Genomic DNA, 23,994 nt, shown 5'->3' with positions numbered 1-23,994 from the left:
AGCTCAATATTACAATAGTTTGGGAACATACTTTACCACGAGCATGAAACAAATATAAAGTTAGTCCATCCATAGGAATAACAATAAATCTGGATTACCACTTGAGCTTGTTCACCGGGAACAGGTTTTTCAATGCGGATAGATATGGATACGATGATATGGAAAGAATTGACTCTGCAGAGTTTGTACTTCACCACAGCCAACGGATTTCAGTAGTCACAGGGACTAGTTCCGTCTACGGTGTTTTGGAAGAAACACGTCTAACCAGTACACACCCAATTCAACCATCCAAAGCTAGGGATCACCCACGGCAACGTTCAAGAAAAACCTTGAGACGGGGAGGCTACAACCTCGCGTAGCATGGGATCAAATTTCTATACGCGCGCTTTAAGGGGGTGCCCCCCCTCTCGGTCCCAACCGGAAACACCCATGCCCCCTGACCGGATGACTGGCTTTAATCCTGGGCCAAGGTACCATCATCCCGGCCTCTCTGCTTGGTGTGTACACGGAAAGAGGTTACCAACTTACTAAACCGCATCCTGGCAATGAGACATGTGGTAGCACGGAAAGGGGAAAGAACGGTAACGTGGCTCCAACCACGTTAACGTCGGGGAAAGTCGGATGACGCAAGGCTGGTATGCTACAACAGTACCACCTTCCTGCCCTTCATGTCACCACATGATTAGGCCATCTCTCATCAGAGATCATCGCAACTTTGGAACATGCGGGAAAAGAACGATAACGTGGCTCCAACCACGTTAACGTCGGAGAAAGTCGGATGACGCAAGGCTGGTATGCTACAACAGTACCACCTTGCTGCCCTTCATGTCACCACATGATTAGGCCATCTCTCATCAGAGATCATCGCGACTTTGGAACAACCGGGTCGTTGCCTTACAAGCAACGAGGTATTTACCGACACTCATATGCCACGCACAAACTTTCACGGAACATGCAAAACACCTGTCATATCAAATGTTCAAAACATGCTTGCCTGGTTCGGAGAAGTCGGAGTCTAGCTCGGCGAAGTTCGCGGCTCCGTCACCTCTTCCGGAACCTACGGCAATCACGAAACGGGTACTAACGTGAAAACCAACACATGCACAGAAACTTTTCCAAATATTTTTCAAATAAATCCCATAAAAAACTAGACAAAATTTGAAGATTGTCAGAAAAAGAATCACTCAAAAATACCTTTTTATTAAAAAGTTATAAAGGTTTCTGTCCAGGGACTTATCTGTAATGAAACAGAAAAGTTCCAGGGTTTTAACTGAGAAAACAGAAAACGCTTCGGTTGGGAATGCGCAAGCGCAAAGGAGAAAACGTATTTTGCCCGAAGGCGCCAACAGAAAACGGTTCGAGGGAATAAAACAGAGGCTGACACGCGGGGTCCACATGTCAGGTTTGAAAAGCTCGCCGGCGCCCGAAGACTGCGGTGGACGCCGGCGTCGAACCACGGCGAGTTAGGAGAAACGGAGGGTACCAAGAGCTTCAGCGTCTTCTTCCGCGTCGGTGGGTGGTGGACTCGTCCAACGGGGAGCACCACGTCGACGGCGACACTTTCTCCGGCGGACGGCGGCTCGGGTGAGGATGGGGAACTCCGGTGGAGGGCTGCAAGCTTCAAATTGAGGTGCGGGTCAGAAAGAGGGATGCATGGTGAAGCTACTGGCAAGAGAATGGAGGCGGAGGAGCACACACGGGGGCGAATCGGGCTGGATCCCGTGGCGGGTCGCGGCGGCCGGAGTCGAGGAAGGAGACCTCCTCGGGGCTCTTCCAGTGGCTAGGCGTGCTCTAGGGGGAGTGCAGGGATGGTGGGTGCTCGAGTTGAAGCTCGGGGCCTCTATTTATAGGCAGATCGACGGGGTGGCCGTGAACGTAGAATCTCCGGCGAGCGATTACGGCGGAGCAGTGGATTGGCAGGGGTTTGAGCGGCCAGGCAGCATCAGTGGAGGTTACTGGAGTCGTTTCACAGCTAAACGGAGTGGTCTTGGCGTAATGGCGTCGGTCCACGGTGAGGTGACCGCACGGGCTCAACGGCGGCAGAGAGCGCGCTCCGCGCCCTGCGGTTCACGACGAGAGCGGCAGCGCGTTCGGGGGAGTGGAAGGCCACGCGGCGAGCTCCGGTGGTTTGGGCGGCGCTGGGTGGCGTCGTCGGCGCCGTGTCTCCCGCTGGCGTCCGCAAAGCCGCCGCCGGCATCGGTCACGGGGCGGCGCACCTTCTGCTGCTCGTCGCCGACGCCCGCAAGGTGCCAGGCGTTCGTGCGGTGCAGGAACAAGGGGGAGGGGACGAGGAGCAAGGCGACGCGGTGGCACTGGCGAGATCGACGTCCTTCTCTGAAGAAAACGACAGCAAGCCACTGACTGATCTCTGAACTTTCTGAACTTGACAAAGACAGTGCACTGCAGGTGTTCGACAGAAGGTTTTGGCAATGAGATAAATTTTTCTGGAGCTGTAACTTGGTGAGATGACCACTCAATGCACCCAGAGGCTGCCTGATTTTACTTGGAATTTTTGGAGAAGGTTTTGAATGAATTTCACCAAATTTGACAAATCTGGTCCAAACTTGCAGCAAGTGTAGTTTGAAAATTTTGAACTGAAGACCAGTGGATCTTCATGGTTCTAGGTTGAGGGTTCAAAGGACTAGGAGGGGAAAAAGGTTTGGTGGCCAAAAATCAAGACAGAAAGTGGAGTTCCTTTGTAAATCTCCAAGTGCTAGAATAGAAGACAGAAATTTATTTGAATAGAATTTGAATGGAAATAATCACATGGGGAGGTTCAACTTGCTGGATTTGATGCAAATCATGATCCAAAGGTGAGGAAGTGGTTAGGAGAGAGGATTTGCACTAATGCCATGGCAAGAAGGAATTGTTGAAAGTGGCAAAGGACTTTCCAAAAGCCATAGTGCAAATTCAAAAAGATTTTCAAAAGTTATTTTCCCAAATGAAAAACATTTTGTCTTGAGTCCAAATGAAAAGCAAGAACTTCCAAGACCAAAGGCAGATCTTGGGTGAATCCAAATAAAACTTTTGCCATAAAGAAAAATATATGAGAGGGAGAGTTCTCTTGAAGAAAAATTTAAATCACTCCCCTCAAGTCAAAAAAAATCCTTTGAAAAATCCAAATAAAAACTTGGGTGTCACAACACCTACCCCCTTAGGAAAAATCTCGTCCTCGAGATTTCTGCTGATCCTCAAATAGATATGGATACTCTGCTCGAAGGAAATCTTCCCTTTCCCATGTAGCTTCATCCTCAGTGTGGTTGCTCCACTGAACTTTGAAAAATCTTGTCGTTTTCTGACGGGTCCTCCGTTCAGACTCTTCTAAAATCTTTACTGGCCTTTCTCTGTAGGTGAGATCTGGTTGCATATCAATGTCCTCATGAGGTACATGTTTCTCCGGGTTACTCACACATTTCTCAACTGTGAGACGTGGAATACGTCATGGACGTCTGACAGCTCCTTGGGTAGGTCTAGTTGGTAGGCCACCGTGCCTCTTCGTGCCTTTACACAAAATGGTCCAATAAATCTTGGGGCTAGCTTCCCCTTAATTTTGAACCGTTGCAGACCCCTCATAGGAGATACTCGGAGGTATACGGAATCACCAGGTTCAAAGCTGACCTCACGATGCTTCTGATCATAGTAGCTCTTTTGTCGGCTCTGTGCTGTCTTGAGTCTGTCCCTGATTTGTTTAACTTTCTCCTCGGCCTCTTTAAGCATGTCTGGGCCGAAGATACGGCTGTCACCTGTTTCTGACCAATTCAGAGGGGTACGACACCTTCGTCCGTACAATGCTTCAAAGGGTGCCATTTGCAAGCTGGCTGGGTAACTGTTGTTGTAAGCAAATTCGGCATACGGCAAACTCTCTTCCCAACTGGATCCATAGGTGAGCACACAGGCTCTTAGCATATCCTCTAGGATTTGGTTTACACGTTCTGTTTGTCCATCAGTCTGAGGGTGGTATGCTGTACTGAAAGCTAGTTGCGTGCCCAGAGCTTGTTGTAGGTGATCCCAAAATTTGGAGACGAATTGGGTGCCTCGGTCTGATATTATAGTCTTTGGGACTCCGTGCAAGCAAACTATACGGGAGAGATAAAGTTTTGCCAGTCTTTGTGTGGAGTAGGTAGTCTTCACGGGAATGAAATGAGCAACCTTGGTTAGTCGGTCTGTGATGACCCATATGGCGTCATTTCCGCGTTGTGATCGGGGTAATCCGACAATGAAGTCCATTCCTATTTCATCCCATTTCCACTCCGGTATCCTGTTAGGCTGGAGTAGCCCTGCTGGCTTTTGGTGCTCGGCCTTGATGCGCTGACATGAATCGCAACAAGCAATGAATGTGGCTATATCTCTTTTCATACCGTGCCACCAAAATCTTTCCTGAATGTCCTTGTACATTTTGGTTCCTCCAGGATGGATCGAGTATGGGGCGGTGTGGCTTTCCGTCAAGATCTGTTGCTTGAGTTCCTCAATGTTAGGTACGCAAAGTCTGTCTCGGTACCATAATGTTCCTTCACTGTCTGTGACGAACTCTGAAGTCTTACTAAGATTCATTTTCTTCTTTATGCCTTCGATGCTGGGATGTCCCTGTTGAGCCTTCTTAATTTGTTCCACCAGGGTGGGTTGTATCTCCAGGTTCGATACGGTGCCCTCAGAGACTAACATCATGTTGAGCCTAGTGAACTCTCGCTGAAACTCAGGCCTCAATTTTTGCTGACCGTCATTGTCCGGGCTGGGGTTTCGACTAAGGGCATCGGCCACTACATTTGCTTTCCCTGGGTGGTAGTGAATACCGACGTCATAGTCCTTGACTAGTTCCAACCAGCGTCGTTGGCGTAAATTCAGCTCTGGCTGTGTGAAAATATATTTGAGGCTCTTATGGTCCGTATATATTTCACAGCGATTTCCCAACAGAAAGTGCCTCCACTCCTTGAGTGCATGTATAACTGCTGCTAGCTCCAAGTCATGTGTTGGGTAATTTTCCTCATGTTTTCGCAGCTGCCTGGAGGCATATGCGACAACTTTGCCATCCTGCATTAGCACACATCCGAGGCCTTTTCAGGACGCGTCACAATACACTTCAAAGCTCTTGTATATGTCTGGCACAGTTAAGACCGGTGCGGTCGTCAGCTTCTTCTTGAGTTCTTGGAAGCTCTGCTCGCATGCTTCCGTCCATACGAATTTCTTGTCCTTCTTGAGTAACTGTGTCATAGGTTTTGCCACAGTGGAGAATCCTTCAATAAATCTCCTGTAATATCCGGCCATTCCTAGGAAACTCCGCACATCTGTAACATTGGCGGGTGGCTTCCAGTCTAGTATGGCCTTGACTTTTTCTGGGTCTACGGCCACGCCTTCTTGGTTCAATATATGGCCCATGAAACCAACTTGTCTTAGCCAAAATTCGCATTTGCTAAATTTGGCGTACAACTGATGTTTCCTCAATTCTCCCAAAACAATTCTGAGGTGCTCAGCATGCTCTTCTGGTGTCCTTGAGTAAACCAGAATATCGTCAATGAATACCACCACAAATTTGTCCATGAATTTCATGAACACTTTGTTCATGAGGTGGACGAAATATGCGGGGGCGTTCGTTAGTCCAAAAGGCATCACTGTAAACTCGTATAACCCATATCTGGAAGTGAATGCTGTCTTGGGGATATCTTCTGTCCGTACCTTCAGTTGATGGTATCCCGATCTCAAATCAATCTTTGAAAATACCTTGGCTTGTGCGAGCTGGTCAAACAAATCATTTATCCGTGGCATCGGATATTTGTTTTTGATGGTGACCATATTGAGGGCTCGATAGTCTATGCACAGCCTCAGTGTCCCATCCTTCTTCTTGGCGAACAACACAGGCGAACCCCATGGTGAGGAGCTGGCTCGAATAAATCCTTTGTCCAACAACTCCTTTATCTGCTTCTTCAACTCCACCAATTCTGAGGGTGCCATTCTATACGGCTTCTTATAGATGGGAGCGGTGCCAGGTGCTAGTTCAATGCTGAATTCTATCTCTCGGTCTGGTGGCATGCCTGGTAGTTCTTCCGGGAACACATCAGGAAACTCGCATACCACTGGAACTTTTCTCAGTTCTGCAATGTCCATTTTGTTCAGTTTTGGTTTCTGTGATCGTGGCCTTTCTTGAGCGGAAACTCTTATTGTCTTGCCGTGATGGTGTGTGAGAATCACTGTCCGATTGAAACAGTCGATGAATCCTTTGTTGGTGGTCAACCAGTCCATCCCTAAAATGACATCCAGTCCTTTACTTTCCAACACGATGAGATTCGCGTGGAATTGTAGTCCTTCGAACTCAATGACCACTCCTTGGCAGTAACCCTGAGCGATTTGCTTGTTTCCGGGGGACTTGATGATCATAGATTTTTCCAAGGGAAGTATCGGAAAACCATGTTGCGAAACAAAACTCTTCGAAACGAACGAATGGGAAGCTCCAGAATCAAACAAAACCGTGGCAGGTACTGTGTTGACAGGGAACGTACCGAGCACGATGTCTGGGGCATTCTGCGCTTCTTCCCTGGTCACATGGTTCAGGTGACCCTTCCTGTGGTTGTTGCTGGGGTTGAAGTTGTTGCGCTTGGGGGCTGGATTGTTTCCACCATTGTTCGGCTTGGGTGCCGAGTCTCTTGGCTTCGGGCACTGTTTAGCATAATGCCCTTGTTGACCACAAGCATAGCAGGTGACCCCTGGACGGTATGTGAACTCCTTGTCCCTGGCATGAAATTGTCCGACGGGCCTTGGCTCAGTAGTCGTGGATCTCCTTGTGTCTGTCCTTGGGACCTCAGTCTTGCCTCGGTTGCTGCGGGCAAGAGTCGTCTTGTCCCTCTTTCCGCTTGCGGATATCTTCCAGACTACGGCGCTCATTCTCCAAGGTGATGGCCTTGTCCACCAGCGTCTTAAAATCCGGAAAGGTGTGCACAATCAGTTGGCATCTTAGTGCTGGTGCCAGGCCGTCCAGGAATTTTTCCATCTTCTTGCTTTCTGTCATGTGCTCGTCGTAGGCATAACGAGACAGCTGGGTGAACTGACCATTGTACTCTGTCACTGACATGCCTCTTTGCTTCAGGTCATCAAACTCTCTCTTCTTGATCTTTAGGATGCTCCTGGGGATGTGTGCCCCACGGAAGCCTTCCTTGAACTCTTCCCAGGTGATGTTGTGTTCCCTGGGATGCATGTGTAGGAAGTTTTCCCACCATGCTGCGGCTGCTCCAGTAAGGTAGTGTGGTGCATAAAGCACCTTCTCATGATCTGAGCACTGAGCAATAATCAGTTTCCTTTCAATCTCACGAAGCCAATCATCGGCTTCCAGCGGTCTATCGGTGTGAGCAAAAGTTGAGGGGCGAGTCTTCTGTAACTCAGATAACTTGGAATGTGGTTGATAGGGTTCACGGTGGTTTCCCATGTTGATGACATGGTTCATCATCTCTTGGTGCTGTTGCTGGCTTTGCTCGAAGAGACGGCATACTTGAGACAGTGCTGCTTCGCTGTCTTGTTGGCTGGACTGACCCTGAGTGAAATTGTTGCTGGTCTGTGTCCCGTAAACCTCTTCTGGCTGATTGGGCATGGAGCGAGTCCACGGGCGAGACATTTTTCCAGTCTGGGGTATTATTTGCAAAACCCATGAGAAAAACTGTGTAGCACAAGAAAAATCTCGCAAAGGCAATAATTAAAAGGCTTCAAGGTTTTCAAAGAAACACAAATGATTTTTCATGGAGAAGAAGTGCTTAACATAAACTTACATGCGAAAAGCAAACACATGATACAGCACTCAGGATGCGCGTACACAATCCTGACATGTTATTAAAAACTAGCGTACTACTCCGGAAGGCAGCAAACACACCAATACAAACTAGCGTACAGATAAAACAACACATCATACAAGCAGACATAACACGCGGCTACTCGGTGCTCTCAGTCGGAGATGGTGAAGATCTCCTTCCCCTTGCCGATGGCAAGGCTCAGCGGTCCAGGAGAGTCAACCTCCCTCCTCTCTAGCTGGCTCCTGGCGCGTGACGCTGCGCTGCGGTGATGGTGCGGGGGCGACTGGTGGTAGAGCGCGTGCGGCAGGCGGTGCGGCTCTGACTGGAGTAGGAGCGATGACTCGGTCGAACTCCTCAGTGGTAGGCAGACGGCGAGCAGTGGCCAAAACGGCCGGTGCATACGAGGCTGAAGACGAGACGAATGTCAGAGGCGGCGCCGTGTGGAGAAGCTCCTTCCTGCTGGCAGGACCGCCCCGGACTAAGTCCATGCGGGCAGCCACAAGATCATCTACGAGGTTGTCGAAAGACTCCTCCAGAGCCTTGAGATACTCCACAACCATCTCGATGGCTTCATCTCGTTCTCCCCGATGGCAGGCGAACGCATAGTGGCTGGTGTATGGCACATGGCATGGGAGGTAGCGGTAGCGACGAGTCTTCATCGTAGGAAGGATGTCCCGAAGGCGAGCTATCGCCTCACGGGCAGCCATCTGCATGGCATGCCTCTCCGTAGGCATGGCCCTTCCCGTAAAACGGAAGTGGCGAGCAGCAGAACGTCCTCCCTTGAACTGCACCACGGCTTGGTGCATAGACACGTCGTCACTGAGCTTGTGCTGATAGAGTGTGAACTCCGGGCGAGCTGCTGGCCCGATCGCGAGCTTGGTGATGGAGACGAGGAGCTTGACAAACCCCTCGGGCACGTTGGTGAACACTCGATTCTCACAGCTGCTGCCAGCCATCTACAAAAGTAGGCAAAAATTCTGAGTAGTCATGTCATAAATTTATGATGACCAACAGAAAATAGCTACAATTGCAAAATGCTGAAAAAGCACAAAAGACGCTAATAACCGATTAGCGATCGCACCTAGTGGCTTCCTACAGTCAGCCTGGCTCTGATACCAAGCTTGTCACGACCGGTTTTTCAATAAAATAATTATTGAGAGACCAATCCCTTTTACGGACCAGCGAGGAAGAATTCCTTCTCACTGGTAGACAATATCTTGGTCACAGAAGAAAAATACCAGGGGTACTAAATATAATACAAGGTTGAGCAGAGACTGCCCAACAATTTATTACATGCACGCCGCTAAAACAAACGGCGGATAGGGTGGCAAACTACTAACTCACGATAATAACGGTGGTGGAAATATCACCGCGAAGCGAGTGATATGATTCCAGAAGACTACAGCTCTTCGAGCGTCGGAGTGAGGCTCGAGGAGACTTATTGCGGGTGGCGGAAGCGTAAACAATACAAGTGACCAAAATCCGGGATCGCGCAGGACTGACTGGGACTCCTCTAGGCATCGGACGCGCTATCAAACTCTTCATCCAAGAGATCGCCTTCGTCAACATCTGGCCAAATCAACAAGCCAGGTGAGTACTATGAAAGTACTCGCAAGACAGTTCGGACATAAGATATAACAAATGCGAACATGAAGTACATGAATAAGTTAACCAGTACGATTCAGACATAGAGGTAGTAAATGCTGGGTGCCAAGCGAGGGTCTGAATGATGCCTCGAGCGGAAACTGCAGAATAGTAATACTGGTGCCAAGCGAGTGTCTGAAAGACTCCTCGAGCGGAAAATGCGGAATAGTAATACTGGTGCCAAACGAGTGTCTGAAAGACTCCTCGAGCGGAAAATGCGGAATAGTAATACTGGTGCCAAACGAGTGTCTGAAAGACTCCTCGAGTAGAAAATGCGGAATAGTAATACTGGTGCCAAACGAGTGTCTGAAAGACTCCTCGAGCGGAAAATGCGGAATAATAATGCCACGGTCGGGCGTCGAGGCGACACCACATAAAGGGCTTATAACAGAAAGTAAGGACGGTGCATGCCACAGTCGGACGTCTGAGCGACATCACATAAAGGGCTTATATTTAATGTAAGAAACAAAAACACGCCACAGTCGGACGTCTGCGCGACGTCACATAAAGGGCTTATATCACAGCTCAATAATACAACAGTTTGGGAACATAATTTATCACGAGCATGAAACAAATATAAAGTTAGTCCATCCACAGGAATAACAATAAATCTGGATTACCACTTGAGCTTGTTCACCGGGAACAGGTTTTTCCACGCGGATAGATATGGATATAATGTTTTCATTACTTGATCATGGATACGATGATTTGGAAAGAATTGACTCTGCAGAGTTTGTACTTAACCACAGCCAACGGATTTCAGTAGTCACGGGGACTAGTTCCGTCTACGGTGTTTTGGAAGAAACACGTCTAACCAGTACACACCCAATTCAACCATCCGAAGCCAGGGATCACCCTCGGCAACGTTCAAGAAAAACCTTGAGACGGGGAGGCTACAACCTCGCGTAGCATGGGATCAAATTTCTATACGCGCGCTTTAAGGGGGTGCCCCCCCTCTCGGTCCCAACCGGAAACACCCATGCCCCCTGACCGGATGACTGGCTTTAATCCTGGGCCAAGGTACCATCATCCCGGCCTCTCTGTTTGGTGTGTACACGGAAAGAGGTTACCAACTTACTAAACCGCATCCTGGCAATGAGACATGTGGTAGCACGGAAGGGGAAAAGAACGGTAACGCGGCTCCAACCACGTTAACGTCGGAGGAAGTCGGATGACGCAAGGCTGGTATGCTACAACAGTACCACCTTGCTGCCCTTCATGTCACCACATGATTAGGCCATCTCTCATCAGAGATCATCGCAACTTTGGAACATGCGGGAAAAGAACGATAACGTGGCTCCAACCACGTTAACGTCGGAGAAAGTCGGATGACGCAAGGCTGGTATGCTACAACAGTACCACCTTGCTGCCCTTCATGTCACCACATGATTAGGCCATCTCTCATCAGAGATCATCGCGACTTTGGAACAACCGGGTCGTTGCCTTACAAGCAACGAGGTATTTACCGACACTCATATGCCACGCACAAACTTTCACGCAAACATGCAAAACACCTGTCATATCAAATGTTCAAAACATGCTTGCCTGGTTCGGAGAAGTCGGAGTCTAGCTCGGCGAAGTTCGCGGCTCCGTCACCTCTTCCGGAACCTACGGCAACCACGAAACGGGTACTAACGTGAAAACCAACACATGCACAGAAACTTTTCCAAATATTTTTCAAATAAATCCCATAAAAAACTAGACAAAATTTGAAGATTGTCAGAAAAAGAATCACTCAAAAATACCTTTTTATTAAAAAGTTATAAAGGTTTCTGTCCAGGGACTTATCTGTAATGAAACAGAAAAGTTCCAGGGTTTTAACTGAGAAAACAGAAAACGGTTCGATTGGAAATGCGCAAGCGCAAAGGAGAAAACGTATTTTGCCCGAAGGCGCCAACAGAAAACGGTTCGAGGGAATAAAAACAGAGGCTGACACGCGGGGTCCACATGTCAGGTTTGAAAAGCTCGCCGGCGCCCGAAGACTGCGGTGGACGCCGGCGTCGAACCACGGCGAGTTAGGAGAAACGGAGGGTACCAAGAGCTTCAGCGTCTTCTTCCGCGTCGGTGGGTGGTGGACTCGTCCAACGGGGAGCACCACGTCGACGGCGACACTTTCTCCGGCGGACGGCGGCTCGGGTGAGGATGGGGAACTCCGGTGGAGGGCTGCAAGCTTCGAATTGAAGTGCGGGTCAGAAAGAGGGATGCAAGGTGAAGCTACTGGCAAGAGAATGGAGGCGGAGGAGCACACACGGGGGCGAATCGGGCTGGATCCCGTGGCGGGTCGCGGCGGCCGGAGTCGAGGAAGGAGACCTCCTCGGGGCTCTTCCAGTGGCTAGGCGTGCTCTAGGGGGAGTGCAGGGCTGGTGGGTGCTCGAGTTGAAGCTCGGGGCCTCTATTTATAGGCAGATCGACGGGGTGGCCGTGAACGGAGAATCTCCGGCGAGCGATTACGGTGGAGCAGTGGATTGGCAGGAGGTTTGAGCAGCCAGGCAACATCAGTGGAGGTTACTGGAGTCGTTTTACAGCTAAACGGAGATGGTCTTGGCGTAATGGCGTCGGTCCACCGTGAGGTGACCGCACGGGCTCAACGGCGGCAGAGAGCGCGCTCCGCACCCTGCGGTTCACGACGAGAGCGGCAGCGCATTCGGGGGAGTGGAAGGCCACGCAGTGGGCTCCGGTGGTTTGGGCGGCGCTGGGTGGCGTCGTCTGCGCCGTGTCTCCCGCTGGCGTCCGCAAAGCCGCCGCCGGCGTCGGTCACGGGGCGGCGCACCTTCTGCTGCTCGTTGCCGACGCCTGCAAGGTGCCAGGCGTTCGTGCGATGCAGGAACAAGGGGGAGGGGACGAGGAGCAAGGCGACGCGGTGGCACTGGCGAGATCGACGTCCTTCTCTGAAGAAAACGACAGCAAGCCACTACAGTGTTCTCTGAACTTTCTGAACTTCACAAAGACAGTGCACTGCAGGTGTTCGACAGAAGGATTTTGCAATGAGATGAATTTTTCTGGAGCTGTAACTTGGTGAGATGACCACTCAATGCACCCAGAGGCTGCCTGATTTTACTTGGAATTTTTGGAGAAGGTTTTGAATGAATTTCACCAAATTTGACAAATCTGGTCCAAACTTGCAGCAGGTGTAGTTTGAAAATTTTGAACTGAAGACCAGTGGATCTTCATGGTTCTGGGTTGAGGGTTCAAAGGACTAGGAGGGGAAAAAGGTTTGGTGCCAAAAATCAAGACAGAAAGTGGAGTTCCTTTGTAAATCTCCAAGTAGTAGGATAGAAGACAGAAATTTATTTGAATAGAATTTGAATGGAAATAATCACATGGGGAGGTTCAACTTGCTGGATTTGATGCAAATCATGATCCAAAGGTGAGGGAAGGGTTAGGAGAGAGGATTTGCACTAATGCCATGGCAAGAAGGAATTTTTGAAAGTGGCAAAGGACTTTCCAAAAGCCATAGTGCAAATTCAAAAAAGATTTTCAAAAGCTATTTTCCCAAATGAAAAACATTTTGTCTTGAGTCCAAATGAAAAGCAAGAACTTTCAAGACCAAAGGCAGATCTTGGTGAATCCAAATAAAACTTTTGCCATAAAGAAAAATATATGAGAGGGAGAGTTCTCTTGGAGAAAAATTTAAATCACTCCCCTCAAGTCAAATAAAAATCTTTTTGAAAAATCCAAATAAAAAAACTTGGGTGTCACACGAGGAAGGAGCCGTAGCAGTCACCCTACCTCCTCTCCCATGACCACGTGCCCCACCTCCTCTCTTCCTACCTCGTCCCCTGCTGGGCACCGCAGTCGACGAAGAAGGGCCCGGCGGTGTGGCCATACTGTCCAGCAACGCTCGACGGAGAGGTGCGTCTAGAATGGAAGACCTCAGACCACGCGCAGACGAAGAAGGGGCCTTGGCGCGCTCCCGACCAGCGCCCACCATCTTTCAACACCTGCCATGACAAACAGTAAATGAAATTAGTACAACATAAAAAAAAGACCGACATGAATAATAATATGTGTATCACTTAAGTGTATCATCATCAAGTACAACATAAAAAAATTTAATACTTGACACTACTAATAATCTCGATCAGTATCATCAATAAATGCATAATCATCATCATCACTATAATCAATGACGGGCTCATAGGGTTCATTGGCATCAACATGTGGAAGGCCACCTTGACGTAATCGGTCAAGCAATGACAGGTCATCCGCAGCAGTAACCTCTTCTTGTTCCGGCTCTTCTTGTTCCTCCTCTGGGGTGATGTCGGATTCACTGTCGCTGTCTACTTCAATGTTTTGGGGTGAAGTATAGCGGTTCTTGAAACGCTTTTTGGAAAGACGTGTCTCTTGGAAGAATTCTCCTTCATATGTGTCTGGGTTAATGTGAGGTTCATAATCCTCTTCCTTTGGGGGAGATAGTCTAGCACGTGGCGGCACTTCATAAACGACATCCCAACCTTTCAGATTTGGATTAGTTTGGCAGGCCCACGATAGATAGAATACTTGGGTCGCCTGTTGAGCCGTAATATAGACATCAGGAACATCTAAATGGGTGCTTTGGTTGATTTCAACTAGCCCTATATGTTCATGAGTCCTTCTAGTCTCCTTCGGCTGAAACCAATAACATTTGAAGACTACGACATTCGGTGGGTTTTCACCATAGAATAGAAGTTCATAAATTGTTTCAACTCTCCCATAATACTCGGTACCTCCTTCGCCGATAGCAGATACACAACAATTTGTAGACTTTCGGTCGGCCATAGATAGCTCTTTGCCATAGGTACGAAAGCGATACCCGTTGATGTCGTATTTGTCAAATGAACGGACCTTATAGTCAAAACCATTAGCGACTTGTCTCAATTCGGCGTCCATAGACTCTGAATTAGCCTACAAGTTTAATATGAAAGGATTGTTGCATTACGCACAAATTAGCGAATGAAACCGGGATAGCCCCAAGCCTAAAAGTCTAATAGAAATTACCGTTTGTTTGAACCAAGAGATGAAATCGGGATAGCCGCCTCCTTGCTTCGCGACAAGCTCATACTCTTCGACAGAATCCTTTTGGATCACCGCTCCATACGAGAATAAGGCGACGTATCGATTGTATGAAATATCCAGGAATAAGAGCAGTTCAAAGGAAATAGAAGTTGCGAAACTATGTACCGAGAACTTACTCGATGTACGGCCGCACTTCTATCAGGTTGTTGAAGATATACAACGAAATGGTCCGCCATTGTTCGTTATCCAAAGATACTGGATTTGAAACACTGGCTGGTGCGAGATTCCCTTTGAATAGGCTGAGGTTGGATCCACCCTTTTTAGGGTCGTCAGCATTGTACCGAGGCTTCGGATTATGCGAATGACGATTTTTGGCTTCGTAGTGTGCTGTCACGAAGTTTGCTGCCTCCTCAGTGATGAATGCCTCAGCCATCGATGCTTCAATTCTACGTTTATTTTTACATTTTTGTCGAAGCGTCTTCTGCATCCTCTCAGTTGGGTAGCACCAACGATTTTGCACGCCCCCCCCCCCAATCTTGCCTCGGTCGGGAGATGCAAAATCAAATGTTGCATTGGATTAAAGAAGCCCGGTGGAAAGATCTTCTCTAACTTGCAGATCAACTCCGGCGCCAACTCTTCCATTTCTTCTAGCACGCCAGGCGATAGTTCTTTCACACAAAGAACACGGAAGAAATAGCTGAGTTCTGCCAGTACTAGCCATTCATCCTCAGGGATGAAGCCACGCAACATCACCGGCATTACCCGCTCAATCCATATGTGCCAATCATGACTCTTGAGACCAAATATCTTCAATTTATCAAGACTGGCTCCCCTATGTAGATTCGCTGCATACCCATCGGGGAACATCAACTGCATTTTCACCCACAAGATAATTTCCCTCATAGCTGGCCTTCCAAGATTGAACCATGCCTTTGGCTTCGTCCAGTTCTGCTTTCCTTTCGGTTCTTTCATGTTTTGTAACGGCCTATCACATAGCGCCTCCAGATCGACTCTAGCCTTAGTATTATCCTTTGACTTCCCATCTATGCCGGACAATGTACCAAAAAGTGCCTCGGCGATATTCTTCTCAGTGTGCATCACGTCGATGTTGTGTGGGCAAAGGAGGTCTTTGAAGTAAGGCAGATCCCATAAGCATGTTTTGTGAGTCCAGGCGTGCTTAGAATTATACCCCTTGAAGTACCCTGGACGCTCTGGATCTGGCTCGAGAGCGTTTAACTGATCCAGGGTCTGTTGGCCTGTCAATGCAGGTGGTGCAGAGTTTTTGACAACTCTACCTCTGATGAAGTTCTTCTTGTCTTTCCTGAACTTATGGCGAGGATTCAGGAACTGTCTATGCATGTCGAAGCAAGAAAACTTGCGACCGGCCGGAAGCCAACGAAACTCAAGAGCTCCCTTGCATGTGGGGCACGGGAACCTTCCATGCACACACCAGCCAACGAATAGCGCATACACCGGCAAGTCATGCGTCGAGTACATGTACCAGACATGCATTATGAAGTTCCGTTTGCTATAGGCGTCGTATGTCTTGAACCCATTATCCCAGGCTTCTTGCAATTCGTACTTAAGCGGTTGCATGTACACATTCATATTTTTCCCCGGATAGTTGGGCCCTGGAATTATCAACGTCAGGAAAATGTTCTTTGCATAATCTGTCCGGGGGGAGATTGAGTGGAAAGACAAATACAGGCCAACAACTGTATTGGGCTGCCGTCATACCAAACACACTGAACCCATCTGTGCTGATGCCGACTCGAGGATGCCTCGGATCTGCCGCTTTGTCACCATGTAATTCATCAAACTTTTTCCACGCAACACCATCCGATGTGTGTACAATCATCAGATTCCCATCTGCATCTAGTTCGGTTCTTTTGCCCGTTTTGTGCCATGTCATCTGTCTGGCCATCTCTTCGACCATGAAAAGACGTTGAAGTCTTGGTACGATTGGCATATACCGAAGAACACTAACGGGGATTTTGGTCTGTGTCTTCTCACCCATACCGTTGTCTACCACAACATACCTGGAAGACTTGCAAATGGGATAATAGTTCAAGTCCGCATAGTCAAGCATAAACAAGACACATCCTTTCTCACAGGCATGTATCTTATCATAGGGCATCTTCAGTGCACGGAGGATTTTGTCCGACTGGTACAGGTTTGCAGGCATTACATGGCCTTTGGGTAGAAAGCGTCCAAATACTGGCATCATTGCATCGTAGCATTCTCTGCCCAAGTTGAACTGAGCCTTCAGAGCCATTACTTGTGAGATGGCATCCAACTGACAAAGCTGAGTGTGCTCATGGAGCGGACGTTTTGAAGACTCCAACATTTCATTGAAGGCCTTTGCAGATTCCTCCATCTCCTCGTCCGAATCCCGAGCATCATCAAAGTCTTGCACCATGTTTTCCATCCCGGTACCATGCTCGTCGGTGCGACGACGATCCACCTCAGCTCGGTCACGTTGGGCAGACTCACCATGAAATGTCCACACCGTATAATCGGGCGTAAAACCACTCTTCTGCAGGTGTTTGCCCATTTCAGCCTCTGTCCTCTGGCCAATTGCCGCACCGTAAACAGGGGCACCAGGTTTTCCTCTGGCCATTTGCAAATGCGGCTCGCACAAACCCCTTGGTTTTTGTGAACCATTCAGTGCTCCATTTGTTCTGACCAGTGTGACCGGTGTACATCCACGCACGATCACTCATCTTGACTTTCAGAGCTACTAGACACACAAAAAATATATTCATCAGTTGATCTACTTTGTCAATTTTATTACGTCCATGCAACCTACACTCTAATAGGTAATGATAGGTCCTAATCCCACCCGAGTATGTTTAGATTGGGTTCATTTTCCCATGCTATTCTCCGGATCCTACGCAAAATTTTGGCAGCACCTCCCCGCTGTTCTCCTGATACACGTCTCTGCAATAAACAGAGAGGATGTGTATCCGGAGAACAACAGGGGAGGCACTGACGAAATTTATGCGTCGGATCCGGAGCAAAGCATATGGGAAAACGAACCCAATCTAAACATACTCGGGCCGTCCATGGATAGCGCTGGACAATTCGAAAGAATCAAGGTTATAAATATGCAAATGCATGCATATTTATAACTATGACGCTTTCGAACGGGAGACACATATTGGTTACGCATACTGATGATTCAAGACACATATATAGCTAGCTATCAAGTTTCATCGGAATAGATCAAATAATTAATGGGGGAGGAGGACATGTCATTTGTGCTCACCCACGAACGAAGAGGCAGAGCTCGTCAAACGCACGGCGAGGTCGTCGAACACCAAACCTCGCAGCGATGAAACAACTGCACATTTAAAACTACCCGATCAACACAATTATATATGATGTTTTTCATAACAAAATCGAAAAATATATGACCTAACTAATAATTCACAAATATATGACCCCGTCGGCTTCTGGAAGGCCAAAGAACACCTTTTCGGGAGGTGTCGGGGTCGGGGTGTCGTGTCGGTGTCGGGGTGCCGTGTCGGGGTCGGGGTCGGGGTCTCGGGGTCGGGGTGTCGGGTCGGGGTGCCGGGTCGGGGTCAGGGTGCCGTGTCGGTGTCGGGGTCGGGGTGTCGGGTCAGGCTCGGGGTCGGGGTGTCGGGGTCGGGGTGTCGGGTCGGGGTGCCGGGTCGGGGTCGGGGTGCCGTGTCGGTGTCAGGGTCGGGGTGTCGGGTCAGGCTCGGGGTCGGGGTGTCGGGGTCGGTGGAGGAGGTGGCCGGTGGAGGAGGGGTGCGGGGCGGCCTGGGGCGGCGGCGCCGGGCCCGGGGCGCGGGGGGCCGGGGCGCCGGGGCGGCGGGGGGCCGAGGCGGGGGGCGACGGGGCGGTGGGGCGGCGGGGGCCGGGGCGGTGGGGCGCCGGGACGGCGCGGGAGACGGGGCGGCGGGGGCGACGGGGCGGCGGGGGCGACGGGGCGGCGGGGGCGAAGGGTGTTGGGGCGACGGCGCCGGGCGGCAGTGGCGACGGGGCGGGGGGCCGGTGGGGCGGCGGGGTGGTGGGGCGACCGGGCGGCGCCGAGTGGTGGGGGCGGCGGCGGTGGGGTGGGAGGTGGTGGCGGGGCGCATCGGCGAGGAGAGAACAGAGAGTAACGGGCGGGCGGGTACGGGCCGTTAGGTAGTCTCCTCTTTGCCGTCCGCCTCTCTTTGCCGTCCGCCCTTTTGCCTCTTTGCCGTCTGAGGTGGGGCGTTAAGTTTTTTCCAAACGGGCGGGGGGTGGGGGCCACCTCTCTCTTTGCCGTCTGCCAGCGGATGGCAAAGATTCTTTGCCGTCTGCTAGCAGACGGCAAAGAGCTCGCAGATGGCAAAGAGCTTCTTTGCCGTCTGCCAGTTCTTTGCCATCTGCTTTTGGGTAGCTGATGGCAAAGAGCTTCTTTGCCGTCAGCTAGCAGACGACAAAGAGCTGGCAGATGGCAAACTAGCTGATTCCAGTAGTGATGGTCATTAGAAGAAAGAGGGGATGCCACTCGGGGCATCCCCAAGCTTAGTTGGTTGCTCATTTTTCGATAATAGCTTGGGATGTTGGGGCATCCCCAAGCTCAGGCTCTTCTATCCTTCCTTCATCCATCGTAAGATAACTCAAAACTTAAAAACTTCAATCACACAAAACTCAACAAAACCTCCGTGAGATCCGTTAGTGTAAGAAAGCAAACCACTACTATAAGTATTGTATCAAACCACTTCATATTTTGTTTTTGTATTATATATACTTCATTCGAACTTTTCTATGGAAAAACCTCATCAAAGAAAACCATAGAGCCATCAAAATAAGCGCACAACACAAAGAAAACAGAACCTGTCAAAACAGAACAGTCTGTAGCAATCTGACTTAGACGAGAACTTCTGGAACTCCAAAACTTCTAAAAAAATAGGATGGCCTGATCAATTTGTATATTAATCTTCTGCAAAAAGAATCAGGGCAAAGTCACTTTCTGATAAGAAATGAGAATTATTTTCGTGAGCGCAAAGTTTGTGTCTTTTTCAGCAAGATCAAACAACTATCACCCAAGAAGATCCTAGCGGTTCTACTTGGCACAAAGACTAATTAAAACACAAAAAACACAATCATAACAGTAGCATAATTGTGCTAACACTAAAGAACAGAAAGCAAAAGCAAAAATAAAATTTATTCATTGGGTTGCCTCCCAACAAACGCTATTATTTCACGCCCCTAGCTAGGCATAATATTTCAACGATTCTCACACAACAGATAATAATCGAAACACAAAGAGAGCATCATGAAACATGTGACAAACACATTTAAGTCTAACATACTTCCTATGCATAGGAATTTTATAGGAACACAAAATATCAAGACAAGAAACATCTAGCATATGCAAAGGAGTGGAATAACACATTGACAATCTCAACACAATGAGAGGAAATTTAATAACATGAAAATTTCTACAACCATATTTTCCTCTCTCATAATAATTATATGTAGGATCATAATAAAATTCAATAATAAAACTATCATATAAAATTTTCTCTTTATGATCCACATGCATGCAAAGTTGACACTCTTCCAAAATAGTGGGATTATCATCAAATAAAGCCATGACCTCTCCGAATCCACTTTCATCAAAAAAATTATAACACTGAACACTCTCCAAATATGTGGGATTATTTTTAGCTAAAGTCGACACTCTTCCAAATCCACTTTCAATATTATCGCAAACATATTCATCATGAGGCTTAAATAAATTTTCAAGATCATAAGAAACATTATTCACCCCAATCATGATCATTGCAATAAGTATCGGACATGACAAAACGAGCATCCCCAAGCTTGGGGTTTTGCATATTATTAGCACAATTGACATTAATAGAATTTATAGCAAAATTATTGCATTCATGCTTTTCATTAAAGGAGCTATCATGAATCTCTTCATAAATTTCTTCATCACAATTTTCAGATTCATGATTCTCAAGCAAAACTTCATAAACATAATCTAGTGCACTCAACTCACTAGAAATGGGTTCATCATGATTGGATCTTTTAAAAAGATTAGTAAGTAGATGGGGATCCATATCAATAGATTTTTAGCAAGCAAAGATGCAAGCATATAGAAGGCACATGGCAACACAAGCAAACAAAAGATCTGACGAGAAAAAGCGAACGAAAAAGAGGGCGAATAAAACGGTAAATTTTTGTGAAGTGGGGGGAGGAAAATGAGAGGCAAATGGCAAATGATGTAAATTGCGAGGAGCTGAGATTTGTGATTAGGAACCTGGTATATGTTGAAGGTCCTCCCCGGCAACGGCGCCAGAAATTCCTTTTGATGTCACTTGAAGCTACGTCAGTATTTCCCCAAAGAGGAAGGGATGATGTAGCACAACGGTTGTAGGTATTTCCCTCGGATATGAAACCAAGGTTATCGAACCAGTAGGAGAACCAAGCAACACAACGTAAACAGCCCCTGCACACAGATAACAAACCCTCGCAACCCGACGTGTTAAAGGGGTTGTCAATCCCTTTCGGGGTACGGTGCCTCAAGTGGCAAACGGACGTGAGATAAATTTGTAGTAAATTGATAGATCGAACGCCAACAAAAATAAAGAAAGAAAAATTGCAGCAAGGTATTTTTGTATTTTTGGTTTAATAGATCTGAAAATAAATGCAAGGAAAAAGTAGATCGCAAAGGCAAATATATGAGAAAGAAGACCCGGGGGCCATAGGTTTCACTAGTGGCTTCTCTCGAGAAAAATAGCAAACGCTGGGTAAACAAATTACTGTTGGGCAATTGATAGAACCTCACATAATTATGACGATATCGAGGCAATGATCTTTATATAGGCATCACGTCCAAGATTAGTAGACCGACTCCTACCTGCATACTGTTGGGCAATTGATAGAACCTCAAATAATTATGACGATATCGAGGCAATGATCTTTATATAGGCATCACGTCCAAGATTAGTAGACCGACTCCTACCTGCATGGGCGGTTTGGGGGGCACCCGAGGTGGGCACAACCCACCAGGGCGCGCATGGGCCTCCTGGCGCGCCCTGGTGGGTTGTGCCCCCCTCGGGGCACGCCCCGGGCGCAGCCAGGGCCCGTTGTGTTCCTTCTGGCCCATAGAAATTCTCTGTAAAGTTTCGGGGCATTTGGACTCCGTCTGATATTGATTTTCTGTGATATAAACAACATGGAAAAACGGCAACTGGCACTTGGCACTATGTCAATAGGTTAGTACACAAAAATGATATAAAATGACTACAAATTATTGTAAAACATCCAAGATTGATAATATAACAACATGGAACAATAAAAAAATTATAGATACGTTGGAGACGTATCAACCATCCTATATACTACATCACAACCATTTTATAAGCATGTTGGCACGCAAGGTAAAACATTATAAACTCCTAGCTAATTAAGCATTGCATGAGTAACTATAATCTCTAATTGTCATTGCAAACATGTTTCATTCATAATGTGTTGAATCAAGAACGATGAACAAATCATATTTACAAAAACAAGATAGGTCAAGTTCATACCAGCTTTTCCTAATTTCAATCACTTCATCACATATCCTCATTATTGCCTTTCACTTGCATGACCGAACAGTGTGGATAATAATAATAGTGCACGTGCATTGGACTAAGCTGGAATCTGCAAACATTTATTCAAAGGAGAAGACAAGGTAATATGGGCTCCCTTGTTAGATCAACAATAATGCATATAAGAGCCACTCAACATTTTCATCGTGGTCTTCTCCTCTTGACCCCCAAAGAAAAGAAAAGAATTTCAAAGAAACACACTGAAATGTTTTTGGAGTTTTTCTTTTTCTGAAGAAGGTAAAACAAGAACGAGAAAAACTATTTTCACGGGAAAGCTCCCAACAAGCAAAAGAAGAACGAGAAATCTTTTTGGGTTTTCTTTAATACTACTACTTAATAAACATGGAAATGAAATAAACTACAACTATTTTTTTGTTTTTCTTAAGGTTTTTCAAACACACAAGAAGAAAGCGGGAAAAATAAAATAAACTAGCATGGATAATACAATGAAAAAGTATGAACACCGAAAACTAGAATGAATGTATGAACATGAATGTAATGTCGGTGAGAAATACGTACTCCCCCAAGCTTAGTATTTTGGCCTAAGTTGGTCTACGCCCATGGATCAAAGTGACCCTCTCCGGTGTACTAAGGAGGATCCTGGGGGTTCCATTGGTTAGCGAGCTCCTGCGGCTCCCACTCATAAATAGACTCCTGATACAGATCAGGTGATGGCTCTGGCTCAGGAACTAGGGATCATTGTCGGTGTCAAAACCGTCGGATCTCGGGTAGGAGGTCCCAAGATGTGTGTCTAGGGATCGATGGTAACAATGGACAATAGGGACATAATGTTTACAATAGGGACACAATGGTAACAATGGATAAAGGAGGTAAAACCCTACGTCCTGCTTGATTGTATTCAAATTGTATATGGGTTAAAAGAGTTGATCTATCTCGAGATCGTAATGGCTAAACCCTAGCTGTCTAGCCTATGAATATTTGATAACCTCTACGGACTAAACCCTCTGGTTTATACACACACCGGAGGGGCCTAGGGTTGTACAGAGTCGGTTTACAGAGGAAGGAAATAACATATCTAGACACCAAACTTGCCATCCACGCATATAGGAGTCCTACCCGGACATGGGGGATAGTCTTCTGCTTTATCTTCACGACCCATCAGTCCGGCCCATGTTGAATAGTCCGGACACCCGAGGACCCCCTAATCGAGGACTCCCTCAGTAGCCCCTGAACCAGTATTCGATGGCGATATGTTCGGCACGCAGATTATCTTCAGCATTGCAAGGCGGGTTCCTCCTCCTGAATAATTTAAGTCAGCTTCCTGCACAAAGGAGTTGTGTCTGGTTCTGCATAATCAATACAACCCTTAGCCATGAAGGCAAGTCATCAAAACAGGAATAGTGTCTTTTACTGACAACTTTTTCAGCGAAGCGTCATGCTTGACTCTTTAATATTGCGAGCCGTTTTCACGCCTCCCATTTCGCGCTTCGAGGCTGATCCTCCATTGGCACGTCTTGCCAAAATAGAGATCGTGCCCGCCCATTACGGGATTTTCATCAATACGGTTTTGGGTAATCCAACCGCACCTTTCGCACGATCTCTTGGGGAACAGGCGAGTTTTAAGGCTTGAGTGGGGGCGTTTGGTATTTCACCGCCAATAAGAGGGTGAAAAATCCCTTCTTTTTCCCTCACGCCTTCTTCTACCTCCTGTCTTCCAACCTCCAAGCTCCAGCGCCCAAAACTTCAATCTTTCCCACCGCCACCACCCTCTCCAGCAATGGCTGGATCCGGTTCCAAGGGCAAGTGAGAGACCTACTTCGTCAGGAGAAGGACATCAAGGATCTTCGGAGCGCAGGCTATCTGTCTGCAAAGATCGCGCACAGGCTCCCTGACAATGATCAGGTCATCCCTAGTCCGGAGCCTGGTGAGAGGGTAGTGTTCATTCCCCACTTCCTCCGAGGGCTGGGGTTTTGCCTCCACCCCTTTGTCCGGGGCCTCATGTTCTACTACGGGTTAGATTT

Source organism: Triticum aestivum, chromosome 7D (genome assembly GCF_018294505.1).
Source record: "Triticum aestivum cultivar Chinese Spring chromosome 7D, IWGSC CS RefSeq v2.1, whole genome shotgun sequence".
In the NCBI taxonomy this organism is placed as follows: domain Eukaryota; kingdom Viridiplantae; phylum Streptophyta; class Magnoliopsida; order Poales; family Poaceae; genus Triticum; species Triticum aestivum.
This window is presented reverse-complemented; position numbering follows the sequence as displayed.